Source organism: Hyla sarda, unplaced genomic scaffold, assembly GCF_029499605.1.
Source record: "Hyla sarda isolate aHylSar1 unplaced genomic scaffold, aHylSar1.hap1 scaffold_480, whole genome shotgun sequence".
Taxonomy (NCBI): Eukaryota; Metazoa; Chordata; class Amphibia; order Anura; family Hylidae; genus Hyla; species Hyla sarda.
Window position 1 is genome coordinate 90,736 of NW_026610492.1, and position 23,293 is coordinate 114,028.

A 23,293-nucleotide genomic window follows, 5' to 3' on the forward strand; every position below is an offset into this window, starting at 1 on the left:
GAGTGAGGTTACCCTGGCAGTGTCCAATTTCACACAGGCAAGATCCAAAAAGGTATGGCGGAACGTGTACGGGAAGTTTCTGGCGAATGTACACAGGGATCTTGCCTGGGCAATCGTCCACCAGTGCCTCCCTACTCGTGAGTTCCAGCACAGGCGAGGACTGGTGGCGAGAGCCAAGTGCCCGAGAGATGGCTGCGGAGTGGACGAAACGGTGCTGCACATATTTTGGAACTGCCCTTTTGCACGGGAGCTTTGGAGGAAGGTAGGCCCACTTTTGAAGTGGGCCTGCGGCCTAAAAGATTTTAATCACGAATGTGTCTTTTACGGTCTTTTTAACTGCCCCAATTTTAAACAGCAGATGATCTGCTGGATGATTATTAATTGTTTTAAAAATGCCATCTGGAAAGTTAGGAACATCTTACTTTTTAAACATGATTTTATTGATGTTAAAAACTGTATAAAGCTGGCCCTGAGTGAGATGTACATCTATTACCTAAGAGACAAGAAACAGTTGGGGGCCAGCGAGGCAGCATCCATGTGGTGTCTGCCTCTATGGAACGAAATAACAATATAATCAGTTTTTATGACATTTGTATAATGTTTTATCCTGCCATTTTTATTTTTTCTCCTTTTATAACTGGTTTTATTATTTGTATTTTAAAACTTTTGTGAACCTTTTATTATTTTGCATTTTAAATTCTGTATGGTTTCTTATTTATTCAATAAAATTTTGTTGAAACCTTATCTGTTCTTATCAGTTTAATATCTGATACGTCCCCTATCTGGGGACCATATATTAAATGGATTTTTGAGAACGGGGGCCGATTTCGAAGCTTGCTTCCGTCGCCCTATGCATTGACCCGATATGGCAGTATCTTCGGGTACAGTGCACCACCCCCTTACAGGGTTAAAAAGAAAGATTCCTACTTTCATTGCTACCTGCTTGCTGGCTAGCCAGCTAGCCAGCCCTGTGGGCCTTGCTGCTGCTGCTGCTGCTGCTGCTGCAGCCAAAAAACAAAAGGTGGTGCTGCTGCTGCTTCTGCTTGTGTCTGGCCGCTGTTGGAGCGTCCAGGCACAGGACTTCTGCTGCTGCTGACTAAATGGCCTCCTTAATTGGATCATTTGAGTAGCCAGCACACCTGTGCAGGTAGGGCATGACATGATAGGCAGCTGCCTTGATAGCGGGTGGGTGCTGAATGTTCCTAATTGACAAAATAAGATTAATGCTTATGAAGAAATATAAAATCTCATCCCTTCCCCAATATCGCGCCACACCCCTACCCCTTAATTCCCTGGTTGAACTTGATGGACATATGTCTTTTTTCGACCGTACTAACTATGTAACTATGTAACATAACATGGGGGGGTCTCCTGGCTGTTCACACAGGTGTGTCATTGCTGTACATTGACCATGCATTGCTTCTGTGGTATTGCAAAGGCAAAGACAAATGCTTCCAGCCATCCATTGCACTAATGGATTGGTCATCAGCTGGCTGTCTATGTCCCGCATCAATATAGACCAAAGTACAGAGGGTTAGGCTATGCTATAGTGCACCTACCTGATGCATCAGAAGGTGCGAGGCCCTTGCTAAATTCTGTGCACAGACTTTGAGATCTATGCTTTAGACTGTATCTAAACCTGCTCCAACATGGACTGACATTCTGGCCTACTTTCAGCCGATGCGACTTGTCTGTCGCTGAACAGTCGCTTTTTATGTATTCAGCACCTATGTATAATGTTGTAAAAATGCTCTAGAAGCTAAAGTCGCAGAAATGTCACACATATTTGGCCTGCAACTTTCTGTGCGACAAATTCAGACAGGAAAAATCAGTATAAATCCTTAGAAAATTATCCCCCAGTGTCTCCATCTGCTGGCGGTATTGAATAAGCATTGCTGCACTGATGGGGTATGCATTAGACGAAAAAAAAGAAGAAAAAGAAGAATAATACGCCCAGAAAAGAGGCGAAAAGGAGAAAAACGTAAAAAAACGTGAAAAAAAAGTAAGAGGAAGAGAAGGGAAAAAAAGGTGGAAATGGGTTTAAAAGTGATTTCGGCGGAGAATATATATATATATATATATATATATATATATATATATATATATATACGCGCACACACACACATATATATAAACGTATTCTCCGTTGAGATATTGCAGCCGCTGCTGTGTCCAGGCCCAGGAGCCTTAGCACTGTGCTGTGATGTCACTCAATACCACTGACATCACTAGGTGTAAACAACATCTCTCCTTTGCTGTGTATGTGACTATGGAGCTGTTTGGTGATGTCGTCTATTATGGCCTTCATAGAAGCAACAGGAGATTGTTGCATCCATCTAGAACCCTCAGAACTACAGTGCTATGATTCACTCACTTCCACAGGCCTTGCAGAGTGTAAACAACAACAACCCAGCTTTGTCGTGTATGTAACCATAGGGATTGTGATGTCACCTAGAACCTTCACAGCAGCGACAGCTTTATGAGGAGCATCAGCACTGCTCTGCCTGAGCAGAACCATCACCGCCATAGGTTGTCAAATAACCCGGATTTAACCCACACAGGTAAGTCCAATGGGGTGCAGGCATGTCCTCTATGCTTACAGCTTCCCGTGGGTGTTGGTTTGATACCGTTTGGGGACAGCCAAGGAGGCATCTGCAGGCAACAAAGGTAGGTGTGTGCTTGTGTGTGTGTTTCCTATGCAGATCCTAAGCCCAGTGTCACATGCAAGTAGGAGGAGTAAGAAGGGTTCCTGGCAAATCCGGGTTATGGATTGCATTTAAAAAGGCCCCGTGGGAGTGCAATGGGCCCCTGTCTTGCTGCTTAGCAATAATGGTATGGGTTTAGGTTCTGCTGTGTGTACTGGTGGTTGACTGCCCCCCAGCCCAGAGTGTGCATGGAAAATTGTCTGGCAGCCTCCCTGACAGCAAGCAGTGATAGTGCCCATGAAGGGGACCTTGTTGGGCCCGCCCCTTTCACGGTTATCGCTTCTCGGCCTTTTGGCTAAGATCAAGTGTAGTATCTGTTCTTATCAGTTTAATATCTGATACGTCCCCTATCTGGGGACCATATATTAAATGGATTTTTGAGAACGGGGGCCGATTTCGAAGCTTGCTTCCGTCGCCCTATGCATTGACCCGATATGGCAGTATCTTCGGGTACAGTGCACCACCCCCTTACAGGGTTAAAAAGAAAGATTCCTACTTTCATTGCTACCTGCTTGCTGGCTAGCCAGCTAGCCAGCCCTGTGGGCCTTGCTGCTGCTGCTGCTGCTGCTGCAGCCAAAAAACAAAAGGTGGTGCTGCTGCTGCTTCTGCTGCTTCTGCTTGTGTCTGGCCGCTGTTGGAGCGTCCAGGCACAGGACTTCTGCTGCTGCTGACTAAATGGCCTCCTTAATTGGATCATTTGAGTAGCCAGCACACCTGTGCAGGTAGGGCATGACATGATAGGCAGCTGCCTTGATAGCGGGTGGGTGCTGAATGTTCCTAATTGACAAAATAAGATTAATGCTTATGAAGAAATATAAAATCTCATCCCTTCCCCAATATCGCGCCACACCCCTACCCCTTAATTCCCTGGTTGAACTTGATGGACATATGTCTTTTTTCGACCGTACTAACTATGTAACTATGTAACATAACATGGGGGGGTCTCCTGGCTGTTCACACAGGTGTGTCATTGCTGTACATTGACCATGCATTGCTTCTGTGGTATTGCAAAGGCAAAGACAAATGCTTCCAGCCATCCATTGCACTAATGGATTGGTCATCAGCTGGCTGTCTATGTCCCGCATCAATATAGACCAAAGTACAGAGGGTTAGGCTATGCTATAGTGCACCTACCTGATGCATCAGAAGGTGCGAGGCCCTTGCTAAATTCTGTGCACAGACTTTGAGATCTATGCTTTAGACTGTATCTAAACCTGCTCCAACATGGACTGACATTCTGGCCTACTTTCAGCCGATGCGACTTGTCTGTCGCTGAACAGTCGCTTTTTATGTATTCAGCACCTATGTATAATGTTGTAAAAATGCTCTAGAAGCTAAAGTCGCAGAAATGTCACACATATTTGGCCTGCAACTTTCTGTGCGACAAATTCAGACAGGAAAAATCAGTATAAATCCTTAGAAAATTATCCCCCAGTGTCTCCATCTGCTGGCGGTATTGAATAAGCATTGCTGCACTGATGGGGTATGCATTAGACGAAAAAAAAGAAGAAAAAGAAGAATAATACGCCCAGAAAAGAGGCGAAAAGGAGAAAAACGTAAAAAAACGTGAAAAAAAAGTAAGAGGAAGAGAAGGGAAAAAAAGGTGGAAATGGGTTTAAAAGTGATTTCGGCGGAGAAATATATATATATATATATATATATATATATATATATACGCGCACACACACACATATATATAAACGTATTCTCCGTTGAGATATTGCAGCCGCTGCTGTGTCCAGGCCCAGGAGCCTTAGCACTGTGCTGTGATGTCACTCAATACCACTGACATCACTAGGTGTAAACAACATCTCTCCTTTGCTGTGTATGTGACTATGGAGCTGTTTGGTGATGTCGTCTATTATGGCCTTCATAGAAGCAACAGGAGATTGTTGCATCCATCTAGAACCCTCAGAACTACAGTGCTATGATGTCACTCACTTCCACAGGCCTTGCAGAGTGTAAACAACAACAACCCAGCTTTGTCGTGTATGTAACCATAGGGATTGTGATGTCACCTAGAACCTTCACAGCAGCGACAGCTTTATGAGGAGCATCAGCACTGCTCTGCCTGAGCAGAACCATCACCGCCATAGGTTGTCAAATAACCCGGATTTAACCCACACAGGTAAGTCCAATGGGGTGCAGGCATGTCCTCTATGCTTACAGCTTCCCGTGGGTGTTGGTTTGATACCGTTTGGGGACAGCCAAGGAGGCATCTGCAGGCAACAAAGGTAGGTGTGTGCTTGTGTGTGTGTTTCCTATGCAGATCCTAAGCCCAGTGTCACATGCAAGTAGGAGGAGTAAGAAGGGTTCCTGGCAAATCCGGGTTATGGATTGCATTTAAAAAGGCCCCGTGGGAGTGCAATGGGCCCCTGTCTTGCTGCTTAGCAATAATGGTATGGGTTTAGGTTCTGCTGTGTGTACTGGTGGTTGACTGCCCCCCAGCCCAGAGTGTGCATGGAAAATTGTCTGGCAGCCTCCCTGACAGCAAGCAGTGATAGTGCCCATGAAGGGGACCTTGTTGGGCCCGCCCCTTTCACGGTTATCGCTTCTCGGCCTTTTGGCTAAGATCAAGTGTAGTATCTGTTCTTATCAGTTTAATATCTGATACGTCCCCTATCTGGGGACCATATATTAAATGGATTTTTGAGAACGGGGGCCGATTTCGAAGCTTGCTTCCGTCGCCCTATGCATTGACCCGATATGGCAGTATCTTCGGGTACAGTGCACCACCCCCTTACAGGGTTAAAAAGAAAGATTCCTACTTTCATTGCTACCTGCTTGCTGGCTAGCCAGCTAGCCAGCCCTGTGGGCCTTGCTGCTGCTGCTGCTGCTGCTGCAGCCAAAAAACAAAAGGTGGTGCTGCTGCTGCTTCTGCTGCTTCTGCTTGTGTCTGGCCGCTGTTGGAGCGTCCAGGCACAGGACTTCTGCTGCTGCTGACTAAATGGCCTCCTTAATTGGATCATTTGAGTAGCCAGCACACCTGTGCAGGTAGGGCATGACATGATAGGCAGCTGCCTTGATAGCGGGTGGGTGCTGAATGTTCCTAATTGACAAAATAAGATTAATGCTTATGAAGAAATATAAAATCTCATCCCTTCCCCAATATCGCGCCACACCCCTACCCCTTAATTCCCTGGTTGAACTTGATGGACATATGTCTTTTTTCGACCGTACTAACTATGTAACTATGTAACATAACATGGGGGGGTCTCCTGGCTGTTCACACAGGTGTGTCATTGCTGTACATTGACCATGCATTGCTTCTGTGGTATTGCAAAGGCAAAGACAAATGCTTCCAGCCATCCATTGCACTAATGGATTGGTCATCAGCTGGCTGTCTATGTCCCGCATCAATATAGACCAAAGTACAGAGGGTTAGGCTATGCTATAGTGCACCTACCTGATGCATCAGAAGGTGCGAGGCCCTTGCTAAATTCTGTGCACAGACTTTGAGATCTATGCTTTAGACTGTATCTAAACCTGCTCCAACATGGACTGACATTCTGGCCTACTTTCAGCCGATGCGACTTGTCTGTCGCTGAACAGTCGCTTTTTATGTATTCAGCACCTATGTATAATGTTGTAAAAATGCTCTAGAAGCTAAAGTCGCAGAAATGTCACACATATTTGGCCTGCAACTTTCTGTGCGACAAATTCAGACAGGAAAAATCAGTATAAATCCTTAGAAAATTATCCCCCAGTGTCTCCATCTGCTGGCGGTATTGAATAAGCATTGCTGCACTGATGGGGTATGCATTAGACGAAAAAAAAGAAGAAAAAGAAGAATAATACGCCCAGAAAAGAGGCGAAAAGGAGAAAAACGTAAAAAAACGTGAAAAAAAAGTAAGAGGAAGAGAAGGGAAAAAAAGGTGGAAATGGGTTTAAAAGTGATTTCGGCGGAGAAATATATATATATATATATATATATATATATATATATATATATATATACGCGCACACACACACATATATATAAACGTATTCTCCGTTGAGATATTGCAGCCGCTGCTGTGTCCAGGCCCAGGAGCCTTAGCACTGTGCTGTGATGTCACTCAATACCACTGACATCACTAGGTGTAAACAACATCTCTCCTTTGCTGTGTATGTGACTATGGAGCTGTTTGGTGATGTCGTCTATTATGGCCTTCATAGAAGCAACAGGAGATTGTTGCATCCATCTAGAACCCTCAGAACTACAGTGCTATGATGTCACTCACTTCCACAGGCCTTGCAGAGTGTAAACAACAACAACCCAGCTTTGTCGTGTATGTAACCATAGGGATTGTGATGTCACCTAGAACCTTCACAGCAGCGACAGCTTTATGAGGAGCATCAGCACTGCTCTGCCTGAGCAGAACCATCACCGCCATAGGTTGTCAAATAACCCGGATTTAACCCACACAGGTAAGTCCAATGGGGTGCAGGCATGTCCTCTATGCTTACAGCTTCCCGTGGGTGTTGGTTTGATACCGTTTGGGGACAGCCAAGGAGGCATCTGCAGGCAACAAAGGTAGGTGTGTGCTTGTGTGTGTGTTTCCTATGCAGATCCTAAGCCCAGTGTCACATGCAAGTAGGAGGAGTAAGAAGGGTTCCTGGCAAATCCGGGTTATGGATTGCATTTAAAAAGGCCCCGTGGGAGTGCAATGGGCCCCTGTCTTGCTGCTTAGCAATAATGGTATGGGTTTAGGTTCTGCTGTGTGTACTGGTGGTTGACTGCCCCCCAGCCCAGAGTGTGCATGGAAAATTGTCTGGCAGCCTCCCTGACAGCAAGCAGTGATAGTGCCCATGAAGGGGACCTTGTTGGGCCCGCCCCTTTCACGGTTATCGCTTCTCGGCCTTTTGGCTAAGATCAAGTGTAGTATCTGTTCTTATCAGTTTTCATGCTGGTGGGGATGGGTGCTGCATGGAGGATGCAGGTGTACCAGGGCTTTCCGGGGCTGGTTCTGAGGAATCAGCTCGACGGCTGCCCCGATGTGACCTGTTCCCTCCGGGTCTCGCCATGAGGCTGAGAGGGTCTAGAGCCGAGGTACTTTTGTGCCTCGGGGAGTGGTGACCCCGAGGTGCCGAAACTCACTGGGAGAATAGGCTCACTGAGTTGAAGCACGGGCACCATAATCTCTTCACCTTGTGGCACTCACCTCTTGATTCCCGGCCTTCTGGCTAGGATCAGAGAAATTTTTATAGATCCGGCCGGATGTCCGGGCAGTATATCTGCACACATTCACTTATTTATTTATTTTTTGTCTCACTGTGTCACTTTTTGCGTGTTGTGTGTTCACAGGATTTGTCAGGATGCGGTAGCCCTTCTGGGTGTCCCTCCTGGCGGTCTAGGGGAGGTGTGTGTGGCCATTAGGTTCCGCACCTCCCTGCAAACACCCCGGGTACTCCTGCTTTGCAGGGTACCTACCGTAATCGGCTCTGCGGGCAGATACCTTGGCTAACGCCAAGGGGGATGCCGGGAGCATTTGTGGTCTCCTAGTAGCTTCGGCGAAAAGGGACATCGAACCTGGAACCTCGCAGGTACCTTTTGGTCCGGAGGCGAAGGGTAAGGTTTGTTGGGGGGCCTCTCTCCTATCGGAGAAGGGCTTGCGATAGACCGCATCCTTTGTGCACGTTTTTTTAGTGTAACACGTTTGCACTTTTTCTTGCACTTTGGGTGAATCGAAAGCACGTTCCTCGGCTTTAGATAAAAAAAAAAAAAAAAAAATCTGTTCTTATCAGTTTAATATCTGATACGTCCCCTATCTGGGGACCATATATTAAATGGATTTTTGAGAACGGGGGCCGATTTCGAAGCTTGCTTCCGTCGCCCTATGCATTGACCCGATATGGCAGTATCTTCGGGTACAGTGCACCACCCCCTTACAGGGTTAAAAAGAAAGATTCCTACTTTCATTGCTACCTGCTTGCTGGCTAGCCAGCTAGCCAGCCCTGTGGGCCTTGCTGCTGCTGCTGCTGCTGCTGCTGCAGCCAAAAAACAAAAGGTGGTGCTGCTGCTGCTTCTGCTGCTTCTGCTTGTGTCTGGCCGCTGTTGGAGCGTCCAGGCACAGGACTTCTGCTGCTGCTGACTAAATGGCCTCCTTAATTGGATCATTTGAGTAGCCAGCACACCTGTGCAGGTAGGGCATGACATGATAGGCAGCTGCCTTGATAGCGGGTGGGTGCTGAATGTTCCTAATTGACAAAATAAGATTAATGCTTATGAAGAAATATAAAATCTCATCCCTTCCCCAATATCGCGCCACACCCCTACCCCTTAATTCCCTGGTTGAACTTGATGGACATATGTCTTTTTTCGACCGTACTAACTATGTAACTATGTAACATAACATGGGGGGGTCTCCTGGCTGTTCACACAGGTGTGTCATTGCTGTACATTGACCATGCATTGCTTCTGTGGTATTGCAAAGGCAAAGACAAATGCTTCCAGCCATCCATTGCACTAATGGATTGGTCATCAGCTGGCTGTCTATGTCCCGCATCAATATAGACCAAAGTACAGAGGGTTAGGCTATGCTATAGTGCACCTACCTGATGCATCAGAAGGTGCGAGGCCCTTGCTAAATTCTGTGCACAGACTTTGAGATCTATGCTTTAGACTGTATCTAAACCTGCTCCAACATGGACTGACATTCTGGCCTACTTTCAGCCGATGCGACTTGTCTGTCGCTGAACAGTCGCTTTTTATGTATTCAGCACCTATGTATAATGTTGTAAAAATGCTCTAGAAGCTAAAGTCGCAGAAATGTCACACATATTTGGCCTGCAACTTTCTGTGCGACAAATTCAGACAGGAAAAATCAGTATAAATCCTTAGAAAATTATCCCCCAGTGTCTCCATCTGCTGGCGGTATTGAATAAGCATTGCTGCACTGATGGGGTATGCATTAGACGAAAAAAAAGAAGAAAAAGAAGAATAATACGCCCAGAAAAGAGGCGAAAAGGAGAAAAACGTAAAAAAACGTGAAAAAAAAGTAAGAGGAAGAGAAGGGAAAAAAAGGTGGAAATGGGTTTAAAAGTGATTTCGGCGGAGAAATATATATATATATATATATATATATATATATATATATATATACGCGCACACACACACATATATATAAACGTATTCTCCGTTGAGATATTGCAGCCGCTGCTGTGTCCAGGCCCAGGAGCCTTAGCACTGTGCTGTGATGTCACTCAATACCACTGACATCACTAGGTGTAAACAACATCTCTCCTTTGCTGTGTATGTGACTATGGAGCTGTTTGGTGATGTCGTCTATTATGGCCTTCATAGAAGCAACAGGAGATTGTTGCATCCATCTAGAACCCTCAGAACTACAGTGCTATGATGTCACTCACTTCCACAGGCCTTGCAGAGTGTAAACAACAACAACCCAGCTTTGTCGTGTATGTAACCATAGGGATTGTGATGTCACCTAGAACCTTCACAGCAGCGACAGCTTTATGAGGAGCATCAGCACTGCTCTGCCTGAGCAGAACCATCACCGCCATAGGTTGTCAAATAACCCGGATTTAACCCACACAGGTAAGTCCAATGGGGTGCAGGCATGTCCTCTATGCTTACAGCTTCCCGTGGGTGTTGGTTTGATACCGTTTGGGGACAGCCAAGGAGGCATCTGCAGGCAACAAAGGTAGGTGTGTGCTTGTGTGTGTGTTTCCTATGCAGATCCTAAGCCCAGTGTCACATGCAAGTAGGAGGAGTAAGAAGGGTTCCTGGCAAATCCGGGTTATGGATTGCATTTAAAAAGGCCCCGTGGGAGTGCAATGGGCCCCTGTCTTGCTGCTTAGCAATAATGGTATGGGTTTAGGTTCTGCTGTGTGTACTGGTGGTTGACTGCCCCCCAGCCCAGAGTGTGCATGGAAAATTGTCTGGCAGCCTCCCTGACAGCAAGCAGTGATAGTGCCCATGAAGGGGACCTTGTTGGGCCCGCCCCTTTCACGGTTATCGCTTCTCGGCCTTTTGGCTAAGATCAAGTGTAGTATCTGTTCTTATCAGTTTAATATCTGATACGTCCCCTATCTGGGGACCATATATTAAATGGATTTTTGAGAACGGGGGCCGATTTCGAAGCTTGCTTCCGTCGCCCTATGCATTGACCCGATATGGCAGTATCTTCGGGTACAGTGCACCACCCCCTTACAGGGTTAAAAAGAAAGATTCCTACTTTCATTGCTACCTGCTTGCTGGCTAGCCAGCTAGCCAGCCCTGTGGGCCTTGCTGCTGCTGCTGCTGCTGCTGCAGCCAAAAAACAAAAGGTGGTGCTGCTGCTGCTTCTGCTGCTTCTGCTTGTGTCTGGCCGCTGTTGGAGCGTCCAGGCACAGGACTTCTGCTGCTGCTGACTAAATGGCCTCCTTAATTGGATCATTTGAGTAGCCAGCACACCTGTGCAGGTAGGGCATGACATGATAGGCAGCTGCCTTGATAGCGGGTGGGTGCTGAATGTTCCTAATTGACAAAATAAGATTAATGCTTATGAAGAAATATAAAATCTCATCCCTTCCCCAATATCGCGCCACACCCCTACCCCTTAATTCCCTGGTTGAACTTGATGGACATATGTCTTTTTTCGACCGTACTAACTATGTAACTATGTAACATAACATGGGGGGGTCTCCTGGCTGTTCACACAGGTGTGTCATTGCTGTACATTGACCATGCATTGCTTCTGTGGTATTGCAAAGGCAAAGACAAATGCTTCCAGCCATCCATTGCACTAATGGATTGGTCATCAGCTGGCTGTCTATGTCCCGCATCAATATAGACCAAAGTACAGAGGGTTAGGCTATGCTATAGTGCACCTACCTGATGCATCAGAAGGTGCGAGGCCCTTGCTAAATTCTGTGCACAGACTTTGAGATCTATGCTTTAGACTGTATCTAAACCTGCTCCAACATGGACTGACATTCTGGCCTACTTTCAGCCGATGCGACTTGTCTGTCGCTGAACAGTCGCTTTTTATGTATTCAGCACCTATGTATAATGTTGTAAAAATGCTCTAGAAGCTAAAGTCGCAGAAATGTCACACATATTTGGCCTGCAACTTTCTGTGCGACAAATTCAGACAGGAAAAATCAGTATAAATCCTTAGAAAATTATCCCCCAGTGTCTCCATCTGCTGGCGGTATTGAATAAGCATTGCTGCACTGATGGGGTATGCATTAGACGAAAAAAAAGAAGAAAAAGAAGAATAATACGCCCAGAAAAGAGGCGAAAAGGAGAAAAACGTAAAAAAACGTGAAAAAAAAGTAAGAGGAAGAGAAGGGAAAAAAAGGTGGAAATGGGTTTAAAAGTGATTTCGGCGGAGAAATATATATATATATATATATATATATATATATATATATATATATACGCGCACACACACACATATATATAAACGTATTCTCCGTTGAGATATTGCAGCCGCTGCTGTGTCCAGGCCCAGGAGCCTTAGCACTGTGCTGTGATGTCACTCAATACCACTGACATCACTAGGTGTAAACAACATCTCTCCTTTGCTGTGTATGTGACTATGGAGCTGTTTGGTGATGTCGTCTATTATGGCCTTCATAGAAGCAACAGGAGATTGTTGCATCCATCTAGAACCCTCAGAACTACAGTGCTATGATGTCACTCACTTCCACAGGCCTTGCAGAGTGTAAACAACAACAACCCAGCTTTGTCGTGTATGTAACCATAGGGATTGTGATGTCACCTAGAACCTTCACAGCAGCGACAGCTTTATGAGGAGCATCAGCACTGCTCTGCCTGAGCAGAACCATCACCGCCATAGGTTGTCAAATAACCCGGATTTAACCCACACAGGTAAGTCCAATGGGGTGCAGGCATGTCCTCTATGCTTACAGCTTCCCGTGGGTGTTGGTTTGATACCGTTTGGGGACAGCCAAGGAGGCATCTGCAGGCAACAAAGGTAGGTGTGTGCTTGTGTGTGTGTTTCCTATGCAGATCCTAAGCCCAGTGTCACATGCAAGTAGGAGGAGTAAGAAGGGTTCCTGGCAAATCCGGGTTATGGATTGCATTTAAAAAGGCCCCGTGGGAGTGCAATGGGCCCCTGTCTTGCTGCTTAGCAATAATGGTATGGGTTTAGGTTCTGCTGTGTGTACTGGTGGTTGACTGCCCCCCAGCCCAGAGTGTGCATGGAAAATTGTCTGGCAGCCTCCCTGACAGCAAGCAGTGATAGTGCCCATGAAGGGGACCTTGTTGGACCCGCCCCTTTCACGGTTATCGCTTCTCGGCCTTTTGGCTAAGATCAAGTGTAGTATCTGTTCTTATCAGTTTAATATCTGATACGTCCCCTATCTGGGGACCATATATTAAATGGATTTTTGAGAACGGGGGCCGATTTCGAAGCTTGCTTCCGTCGCCCTATGCATTGACCCGATATGGCAGTATCTTCGGGTACAGTGCACCACCCCCTTACAGGGTTAAAAAGAAAGATTCCTACTTTCATTGCTACCTGCTTGCTGGCTAGCCAGCTAGCCAGCCCTGTGGGCCTTGCTGCTGCTGCTGCTGCTGCTGCAGCCAAAAAACAAAAGGTGGTGCTGCTGCTGCTTCTGCTGCTTCTGCTTGTGTCTGGCCGCTGTTGGAGCGTCCAGGCACAGGACTTCTGCTGCTGCTGACTAAATGGCCTCCTTAATTGGATCATTTGAGTAGCCAGCACACCTGTGCAGGTAGGGCATGACATGATAGGCAGCTGCCTTGATAGCGGGTGGGTGCTGAATGTTCCTAATTGACAAAATAAGATTAATGCTTATGAAGAAATATAAAATCTCATCCCTTCCCCAATATCGCGCCACACCCCTACCCCTTAATTCCCTGGTTGAACTTGATGGACATATGTCTTTTTTCGACCGTACTAACTATGTAACTATGTAACATAACATGGGGGGGTCTCCTGGCTGTTCACACAGGTGTGTCATTGCTGTACATTGACCATGCATTGCTTCTGTGGTATTGCAAAGGCAAAGACAAATGCTTCCAGCCATCCATTGCACTAATGGATTGGTCATCAGCTGGCTGTCTATGTCCCGCATCAATATAGACCAAAGTACAGAGGGTTAGGCTATGCTATAGTGCACCTACCTGATGCATCAGAAGGTGCGAGGCCCTTGCTAAATTCTGTGCACAGACTTTGAGATCTATGCTTTAGACTGTATCTAAACCTGCTCCAACATGGACTGACATTCTGGCCTACTTTCAGCCGATGCGACTTGTCTGTCGCTGAACAGTCGCTTTTTATGTATTCAGCACCTATGTATAATGTTGTAAAAATGCTCTAGAAGCTAAAGTCGCAGAAATGTCACACATATTTGGCCTGCAACTTTCTGTGCGACAAATTCAGACAGGAAAAATCAGTATAAATCCTTAGAAAATTATCCCCCAGTGTCTCCATCTGCTGGCGGTATTGAATAAGCATTGCTGCACTGATGGGGTATGCATTAGACGAAAAAAAAGAAGAAAAAGAAGAATAATACGCCCAGAAAAGAGGCGAAAAGGAGAAAAACGTAAAAAAACGTGAAAAAAAAGTAAGAGGAAGAGAAGGGAAAAAAAGGTGGAAATGGGTTTAAAAGTGATTTCGGCGGAGAAATATATATATATATATATATATATATATATATATATATATATACGCGCACACACACACATATATATAAACGTATTCTCCGTTGAGATATTGCAGCCGCTGCTGTGTCCAGGCCCAGGAGCCTTAGCACTGTGCTGTGATGTCACTCAATACCACTGACATCACTAGGTGTAAACAACATCTCTCCTTTGCTGTGTATGTGACTATGGAGCTGTTTGGTGATGTCGTCTATTATGGCCTTCATAGAAGCAACAGGAGATTGTTGCATCCATCTAGAACCCTCAGAACTACAGTGCTATGATGTCACTCACTTCCACAGGCCTTGCAGAGTGTAAACAACAACAACCCAGCTTTGTCGTGTATGTAACCATAGGGATTGTGATGTCACCTAGAACCTTCACAGCAGCGACAGCTTTATGAGGAGCATCAGCACTGCTCTGCCTGAGCAGAACCATCACCGCCATAGGTTGTCAAATAACCCGGATTTAACCCACACAGGTAAGTCCAATGGGGTGCAGGCATGTCCTCTATGCTTACAGCTTCCCGTGGGTGTTGGTTTGATACCGTTTGGGGACAGCCAAGGAGGCATCTGCAGGCAACAAAGGTAGGTGTGTGCTTGTGTGTGTGTTTCCTATGCAGATCCTAAGCCCAGTGTCACATGCAAGTAGGAGGAGTAAGAAGGGTTCCTGGCAAATCCGGGTTATGGATTGCATTTAAAAAGGCCCCGTGGGAGTGCAATGGGCCCCTGTCTTGCTGCTTAGCAATAATGGTATGGGTTTAGGTTCTGCTGTGTGTACTGGTGGTTGACTGCCCCCCAGCCCAGAGTGTGCATGGAAAATTGTCTGGCAGCCTCCCTGACAGCAAGCAGTGATAGTGCCCATGAAGGGGACCTTGTTGGGCCCGCCCCTTTCACGGTTATCGCTTCTCGGCCTTTTGGCTAAGATCAAGTGTAGTATCTGTTCTTATCAGTTTAATATCTGATACGTCCCCTATCTGGGGACCATATATTAAATGGATTTTTGAGAACGGGGGCCGATTTCGAAGCTTGCTTCCGTCGCCCTATGCATTGACCCGATATGGCAGTATCTTCGGGTACAGTGCACCACCCCCTTACAGGGTTAAAAAGAAAGATTCCTACTTTCATTGCTACCTGCTTGCTGGCTAGCCAGCTAGCCAGCCCTGTGGGCCTTGCTGCTGCTGCTGCTGCTGCTGCAGCCAAAAAACAAAAGGTGGTGCTGCTGCTGCTTCTGCTGCTTCTGCTTGTGTCTGGCCGCTGTTGGAGCGTCCAGGCACAGGACTTCTGCTGCTGCTGACTAAATGGCCTCCTTAATTGGATCATTTGAGTAGCCAGCACACCTGTGCAGGTAGGGCATGACATGATAGGCAGCTGCCTTGATAGCGGGTGGGTGCTGAATGTTCCTAATTGACAAAATAAGATTAATGCTTATGAAGAAATATAAAATCTCATCCCTTCCCCAATATCGCGCCACACCCCTACCCCTTAATTCCCTGGTTGAACTTGATGGACATATGTCTTTTTTCGACCGTACTAACTATGTAACTATGTAACATAACATGGGGGGGTCTCCTGGCTGTTCACACAGGTGTGTCATTGCTGTACATTGACCATGCATTGCTTCTGTGGTATTGCAAAGGCAAAGACAAATGCTTCCAGCCATCCATTGCACTAATGGATTGGTCATCAGCTGGCTGTCTATGTCCCGCATCAATATAGACCAAAGTACAGAGGGTTAGGCTATGCTATAGTGCACCTACCTGATGCATCAGAAGGTGCGAGGCCCTTGCTAAATTCTGTGCACAGACTTTGAGATCTATGCTTTAGACTGTATCTAAACCTGCTCCAACATGGACTGACATTCTGGCCTACTTTCAGCCGATGCGACTTGTCTGTCGCTGAACAGTCGCTTTTTATGTATTCAGCACCTATGTATAATGTTGTAAAAATGCTCTAGAAGCTAAAGTCGCAGAAATGTCACACATATTTGGCCTGCAACTTTCTGTGCGACAAATTCAGACAGGAAAAATCAGTATAAATCCTTAGAAAATTATCCCCCAGTGTCTCCATCTGCTGGCGGTATTGAATAAGCATTGCTGCACTGATGGGGTATGCATTAGACGAAAAAAAAGAAGAAAAAGAAGAATAATACGCCCAGAAAAGAGGCGAAAAGGAGAAAAACGTAAAAAAACGTGAAAAAAAAGTAAGAGGAAGAGAAGGGAAAAAAAGGTGGAAATGGGTTTAAAAGTGATTTCGGCGGAGAATATATATATATATATATATATATATATATATATATATATACGCGCACACACACACATATATATAAACGTATTCTCCGTTGAGATATTGCAGCCGCTGCTGTGTCCAGGCCCAGGAGCCTTAGCACTGTGCTGTGATGTCACTCAATACCACTGACATCACTAGGTGTAAACAACATCTCTCCTTTGCTGTGTATGTGACTATGGAGCTGTTTGGTGATGTCGTCTATTATGGCCTTCATAGAAGCAACAGGAGATTGTTGCATCCATCTAGAACCCTCAGAACTACAGTGCTATGATGTCACTCACTTCCACAGGCCTTGCAGAGTGTAAACAACAACAACCCAGCTTTGTCGTGTATGTAACCATAGGGATTGTGATGTCACCTAGAACCTTCACAGCAGCGACAGCTTTATGAGGAGCATCAGCACTGCTCTGCCTGAGCAGAACCATCACCGCCATAGGTTGTCAAATAACCCGGATTTAACCCACACAGGTAAGTCCAATGGGGTGCAGGCATGTCCTCTATGCTTACAGCTTCCCGTGGGTGTTGGTTTGATACCGTTTGGGGACAGCCAAGGAGGCATCTGCAGGCAACAAAGGTAGGTGTGTGCTTGTGTGTGTGTTTCCTATGCAGATCCTAAGCCCAGTGTCACATGCAAGTAGGAGGAGTAAGAAGGGTTCCTGGCAAATCCGGGTTATGGATTGCATTTAAAAAGGCCCCGTGGGAGTGCAATGGGCCCCTGTCTTGCTGCTTAGCAATAATGGTATGGGTTTAGGTTCTGCTGTGTGTACTGGTGGTTGACTGCCCCCCAGCCCAGAGTGTGCATGGAAAATTGTCTGGCAGCCTCCCTGACAGCAAGCAGTGATAGTGCCCATGAAGGGGACCTTGTTGGGCCCGCCCCTTTCACGGTTATCGCTTCTCGGCCTTTTGGCTAAGATCAAGTGTAGTATCTGTTCTTATCAGTTTAATATCTGATACGTCCCCTATCTGGGGACCATATATTAAATGGATTTTTGAGAACGGGGGCCGATTTCGAAGCTTGCTTCCGTCGCCCTATGCATTGACCCGATATGGCAGTATCTTCGGGTACAGTGCACCACCCCCTTACAGGGTTAAAAAGAAAGATTCCTACTTTCATTGCTACCTGCTTGCTGGCTAGCCAGCTAGCCAGCCCTGTGGGCCTTGCTGCTGCTGCTGCTGCTGCTGCAGCCAAAAAACAAAAGGTGGTGCTGCTGCTGCTTCTGCTGCTTCTGCTTGTGTCTGGCCGCTGTTGGAGCGTCCAGGCACAGGACTTCTGCTGCTGCTGACTAAATGGCCTCCTTAATTGGATCATTTGAGTAGCCAGCACACCTGTGCAGGTAGGGCATGACATGATAGGCAGCTGCCTTGATAGCGGGTGGGTGCTGAATGTTCCTAATTGACAAAATAAGATTAATGCTTATGAAGAAATATAAAATCTCATCCCTTCCCCAATATCGCGCCACACCCCTACCCCTTAATTCCCTGGTTGAACTTGATGGACATATGTCTTTTTTCGACCGTACTAACTATGTAACTATGTAACATAACATGGGGGGGTCTCCTGGCTGTTCACACAGGTGTGTCATTGCTGTACATTGACCATGCATTGCTTCTGTGGTATTGCAAAGGCAAAGACAAATGCTTCCAGCCATCCATTGCACTAATGGATTGGTCATCAGCTGGCTGTCTATGTCCCGCATCAATATAGACCAAAGTACAGAGGGTTAGGCTATGCTATAGTGCACCTACCTGATGCATCAGAAGGTGCGAGGCCCTTGCTAAATTCTGTGCACAGACTTTGAGATCTATGCTTTAGACTGTATCTAAACCTGCTCCAACATGGACTGACATTCTGGCCTACTTTCAGCCGATGCGACTTGTCTGTCGCTGAACAGTCGCTTTTTATGTATTCAGCACCTATGTATAATGTTGTAAAAATGCTCTAGAAGCTAAAGTCGCAGAAATGTCACACATATTTGGCCTGCAACTTTCTGTGCGACAAATTCAGACAGGAAAAATCAGTATAAATCCTTAGAAAATTATCCCCCAGTGTCTCCATCTGCTGGCGGTATTGAATAAGCATTGCTGCACTGATGGGGTATGCATTAGACGAAAAAAAAGAAGAAAAAGAAGAATAATACGCCCAGAAAAGAGGCGAAAAGGAGAAAAACGTAAAAAAACGTGAAAAAAAAGTAAGAGGAAGAGAAGGGAAAAAAAGGTGGAAATGGGTTTAAAAGTGATTTCGGCGGAGAAATATATATATATATATATATATATATATATATATATATATATATATATACGCGCACACACACACATATATATAAACGTATTCTCCGTTGAGATATTGCAGCCGCTGCTGTGTCCAGGCCCAGGAGCCTTAGCACTGTGCTGTGATGTCACTCAATACCACTGACATCACTAGGTGTAAACAACATCTCTCCTTTGCTGTGTATGTGACTATGGAGCTGTTTGGTGATGTCGTCTATTATGGCCTTCATAGAAGCAACAGGAGATTGTTGCATCCATCTAGAACCCTCAGAACTACAGTGCTATGATGTCACTCACTTCCACAGGCCTTGCAGAGTGTAAACAACAACAACCCAGCTTTGTCGTGTATGTAACCATAGGGATTGTGATGTCACCTAGAACCTTCACAGCAGCGACAGCTTTATGAGGAGCATCAGCACTGCTCTGCCTGAGCAGAACCATCACCGCCATAGGTTGTCAAATAACCCGGATTTAACCCACACAGGTAAGTCCAATGGGGTGCAGGCATGTCCTCTATGCTTACAGCTTCCCGTGGGTGTTGGTTTGATACCGTTTGGGGACAGCCAAGGAGGCATCTGCAGGCAACAAAGGTAGGTGTGTGCTTGTGTGTGTGTTTCCTATGCAGATCCTAAGCCCAGTGTCACATGCAAGTAGGAGGAGTAAGAAGGGTTCCTGGCAAATCCGGGTTATGGATTGCATTTAAAAAGGCCCCGTGGGAGTGCAATGGGCCCCTGTCTTGCTGCTTAGCAATAATGGTATGGGTTTAGGTTCTGCTGTGTGTACTGGTGGTTGACTGCCCCCCAGCCCAGAGTGTGCATGGAAAATTGTCTGGCAGCCTCCCTGACAGCAAGCAGTGATAGTGCCCATGAAGGGGACCTTGTTGGGCCCGCCCCTTTCACGGTTATCGCTTCTCGGCCTTTTGGCTAAGATCAAGTGTAGTATCTGTTCTTATCAGTTTAATATCTGATACGTCCCCTATCTGGGGACCATATATTAAATGGATTTTTGAGAACGGGGGCCGATTTCGAAGCTTGCTTCCGTCGCCCTATGCATTGACCCGATATGGCAGTATCTTCGGGTACAGTGCACCACCCCCTTACAGGGTTAAAAAGAAAGATTCCTACTTTCATTGCTACCTGCTTGCTGGCTAGCCAGCTAGCCAGCCCTGTGGGCCTTGCTGCTGCTGCTGCTGCTGCTGCAGCCAAAAAACAAAAGGTGGTGCTGCTGCTGCTTCTGCTGCTTCTGCTTGTGTCTGGCCGCTGTTGGAGCGTCCAGGCACAGGACTTCTGCTGCTGCTGACTAAATGGCCTCCTTAATTGGATCATTTGAGTAGCCAGCACACCTGTGCAGGTAGGGCATGACATGATAGGCAGCTGCCTTGATAGCGGGTGGGTGCTGAATGTTCCTAATTGACAAAATAAGATTAATGCTTATGAAGAAATATAAAATCTCATCCCTTCCCCAATATCGCGCCACACCCCTACCCCTTAATTCCCTGGTTGAACTTGATGGACATATGTCTTTTTTCGACCGTACTAACTATGTAACTATGTAACATAACATGGGGGGGTCTCCTGGCTGTTCACACAGGTGTGTCATTGCTGTACATTGACCATGCATTGCTTCTGTGGTATTGCAAAGGCAAAGACAAATGCTTCCAGCCATCCATTGCACTAATGGATTGGTCATCAGCTGGCTGTCTATGTCCCGCATCAATATAGACCAAAGTACAGAGGGTTAGGCTATGCTATAGTGCACCTACCTGATGCATCAGAAGGTGCGAGGCCCTTGCTAAATTCTGTGCACAGACTTTGAGATCTATGCTTTAGACTGTATCTAAACCTGCTCCAACATGGACTGACATTCTGGCCTACTTTCAGCCGATGCGACTTGTCTGTCGCTGAACAGTCGCTTTTTATGTATTCAGCACCTATGTATAATGTTGTAAAAATGCTCTAGAAGCTAAAGTCGCAGAAATGTCACACATATTTGGCCTGCAACTTTCTGTGCGACAAATTCAGACAGGAAAAATCAGTATAAATCCTTAGAAAATTATCCCCCAGTGTCTCCATCTGCTGGCGGTATTGAATAAGCATTGCTGCACTGATGGGGTATGCATTAGACGAAAAAAAAGAAGAAAAAGAAGAATAATACGCCCAGAAAAGAGGCGAAAAGGAGAAAAACGTAAAAAAACGTGAAAAAAAAGTAAGAGGAAGAGAAGGGAAAAAAAGGTGGAAATGGGTTTAAAAGTGATTTCGGCGGAGAAATATATATATATATATATATATATATATATATATATATATATATATACGCGCACACACACACATATATATAAACGTATTCTCCGTTGAGATATTGCAGCCGCTGCTGTGTCCAGGCCCAGGAGCCTTAGCACTGTGCTGTGATGTCACTCAATACCACTGACATCACTAGGTGTAAACAACATCTCTCCTTTGCTGTGTATGTGACTATGGAGCTGTTTGGTGATGTCGTCTATTATGGCCTTCATAGAAGCAACAGGAGATTGTTGCATCCATCTAGAACCCTCAGAACTACAGTGCTATGATGTCACTCACTTCCACAGGCCTTGCAGAGTGTAAACAACAACAACCCAGCTTTGTCGTGTATGTAACCATAGGGATTGTGATGTCACCTAGAACCTTCACAGCAGCGACAGCTTTATGAGGAGCATCAGCACTGCTCTGCCTGAGCAGAACCATCACCGCCATAGGTTGTCAAATAACCCGGATTTAACCCACACAGGTAAGTCCAATGGGGTGCAGGCATGTCCTCTATGCTTACAGCTTCCCGTGGGTGTTGGTTTGATACCGTTTGGGGACAGCCAAGGAGGCATCTGCAGGCAACAAAGGTAGGTGTGTGCTTGTGTGTGTGTTTCCTATGCAGATCCTAAGCCCAGTGTCACATGCAAGTAGGAGGAGTAAGAAGGGTTCCTGGCAAATCCGGGTTATGGATTGCATTTAAAAAGGCCCCGTGGGAGTGCAATGGGCCCCTGTCTTGCTGCTTAGCAATAATGGTATGGGTTTAGGTTCTGCTGTGTGTACTGGTGGTTGACTGCCCCCCAGCCCAGAGTGTGCATGGAAAATTGTCTGGCAGCCTCCCTGACAGCAAGCAGTGATAGTGCCCATGAAGGGGACCTTGTTGGGCCCGCCCCTTTCACGGTTATCGCTTCTCGGCCTTTTGGCTAAGATCAAGTGTAGTATCTGTTCTTATCAGTTTAATATCTGATACGTCCCCTATCTGGGGACCATATATTAAATGGATTTTTGAGAACGGGGGCCGATTTCGAAGCTTGCTTCCGTCGCCCTATGCATTGACCCGATATGGCAGTATCTTCGGGTACAGTGCACCACCCCCTTACAGGGTTAAAAAGAAAGATTCCTACTTTCATTGCTACCTGCTTGCTGGCTAGCCAGCTAGCCAGCCCTGTGGGCCTTGCTGCTGCTGCTGCTGCTGCTGCAGCCAAAAAACAAAAGGTGGTGCTGCTGCTGCTTCTGCTGCTTCTGCTTGTGTCTGGCCGCTGTTGGAGCGTCCAGGCACAGGACTTCTGCTGCTGCTGACTAAATGGCCTCCTTAATTGGATCATTTGAGTAGCCAGCACACCTGTGCAGGTAGGGCATGACATGATAGGCAGCTGCCTTGATAGCGGGTGGGTGCTGAATGTTCCTAATTGACAAAATAAGATTAATGCTTATGAAGAAATATAAAATCTCATCCCTTCCCCAATATCGCGCCACACCCCTACCCCTTAATTCCCTGGTTGAACTTGATGGACATATGTCTTTTTTCGACCGTACTAACTATGTAACTATGTAACATAACATGGGGGGGTCTCCTGGCTGTTCACACAGGTGTGTCATTGCTGTACATTGACCATGCATTGCTTCTGTGGTATTGCAAAGGCAAAGACAAATGCTTCCAGCCATCCATTGCACTAATGGATTGGTCATCAGCTGGCTGTCTATGTCCCGCATCAATATAGACCAAAGTACAGAGGGTTAGGCTATGCTATAGTGCACCTACCTGATGCATCAGAAGGTGCGAGGCCCTTGCTAAATTCTGTGCACAGACTTTGAGATCTATGCTTTAGACTGTATCTAAACCTGCTCCAACATGGACTGACATTCTGGCCTACTTTCAGCCGATGCGACTTGTCTGTCGCTGAACAGTCGCTTTTTATGTATTCAGCACCTATGTATAATGTTGTAAAAATGCTCTAGAAGCTAAAGTCGCAGAAATGTCACACATATTTGGCCTGCAACTTTCTGTGCGACAAATTCAGACAGGAAAAATCAGTATAAATCCTTAGAAAATTATCCCCCAGTGTCTCCATCTGCTGGCGGTATTGAATAAGCATTGCTGCACTGATGGGGTATGCATTAGACGAAAAAAAAGAA

At 46.1% G+C, this 23,293-nt stretch overlaps 10 non-coding genes and 1 pseudogene across 10 annotated transcripts; all 11 read left to right on the forward strand.

The window, feature by feature from the left end:
* Nucleotides 1-711: 711 nt before the first annotated feature.
* Nucleotides 712-897, forward strand: LOC130336554 (U2 spliceosomal RNA). The gene has a single exon (XR_008877975.1). It is a non-coding gene; the product is annotated as a U2 spliceosomal RNA (small nuclear RNA).
* A 2,083-nt stretch (nt 898-2,980) lies between these two features.
* On the forward strand, nt 2,981-3,171 carry LOC130336596 (U2 spliceosomal RNA). Its single transcript, XR_008878008.1, has one exon. It is a non-coding gene; the product is annotated as a U2 spliceosomal RNA (small nuclear RNA).
* Nucleotides 3,172-5,252: 2,081 nt separating this feature from the next.
* On the forward strand, nt 5,253-5,443 carry LOC130336597 (U2 spliceosomal RNA). Its single transcript, XR_008878009.1, has one exon. It is a non-coding gene; the product is annotated as a U2 spliceosomal RNA (small nuclear RNA).
* A 2,091-nt stretch (nt 5,444-7,534) lies between these two features.
* LOC130336562 (U2 spliceosomal RNA) lies at nt 7,535-7,694 on the forward strand (annotated as a pseudogene).
* Nucleotides 7,695-8,386: 692 nt separating this feature from the next.
* Nucleotides 8,387-8,571, forward strand: LOC130336559 (U2 spliceosomal RNA). Its single transcript, XR_008877980.1, has one exon. It is a non-coding gene; the product is annotated as a U2 spliceosomal RNA (small nuclear RNA).
* Nucleotides 8,572-10,661: 2,090 nt separating this feature from the next.
* On the forward strand, nt 10,662-10,852 carry LOC130336599 (U2 spliceosomal RNA). The gene has a single exon (XR_008878011.1). It is a non-coding gene; the product is annotated as a U2 spliceosomal RNA (small nuclear RNA).
* Nucleotides 10,853-12,941: 2,089 nt separating this feature from the next.
* LOC130336600 (U2 spliceosomal RNA) lies at nt 12,942-13,132 on the forward strand. The gene has a single exon (XR_008878013.1). It is a non-coding gene; the product is annotated as a U2 spliceosomal RNA (small nuclear RNA).
* Nucleotides 13,133-15,219: 2,087 nt separating this feature from the next.
* On the forward strand, nt 15,220-15,410 carry LOC130336601 (U2 spliceosomal RNA). The gene has a single exon (XR_008878014.1). It is a non-coding gene; the product is annotated as a U2 spliceosomal RNA (small nuclear RNA).
* Nucleotides 15,411-17,494: 2,084 nt separating this feature from the next.
* Nucleotides 17,495-17,685, forward strand: LOC130336602 (U2 spliceosomal RNA). Its single transcript, XR_008878015.1, has one exon. It is a non-coding gene; the product is annotated as a U2 spliceosomal RNA (small nuclear RNA).
* A 2,093-nt stretch (nt 17,686-19,778) lies between these two features.
* On the forward strand, nt 19,779-19,969 carry LOC130336603 (U2 spliceosomal RNA). The gene has a single exon (XR_008878016.1). It is a non-coding gene; the product is annotated as a U2 spliceosomal RNA (small nuclear RNA).
* A 2,091-nt stretch (nt 19,970-22,060) lies between these two features.
* Nucleotides 22,061-22,251, forward strand: LOC130336604 (U2 spliceosomal RNA). Its single transcript, XR_008878017.1, has one exon. It is a non-coding gene; the product is annotated as a U2 spliceosomal RNA (small nuclear RNA).
* Nucleotides 22,252-23,293: the final 1,042 nt, after the last annotated feature.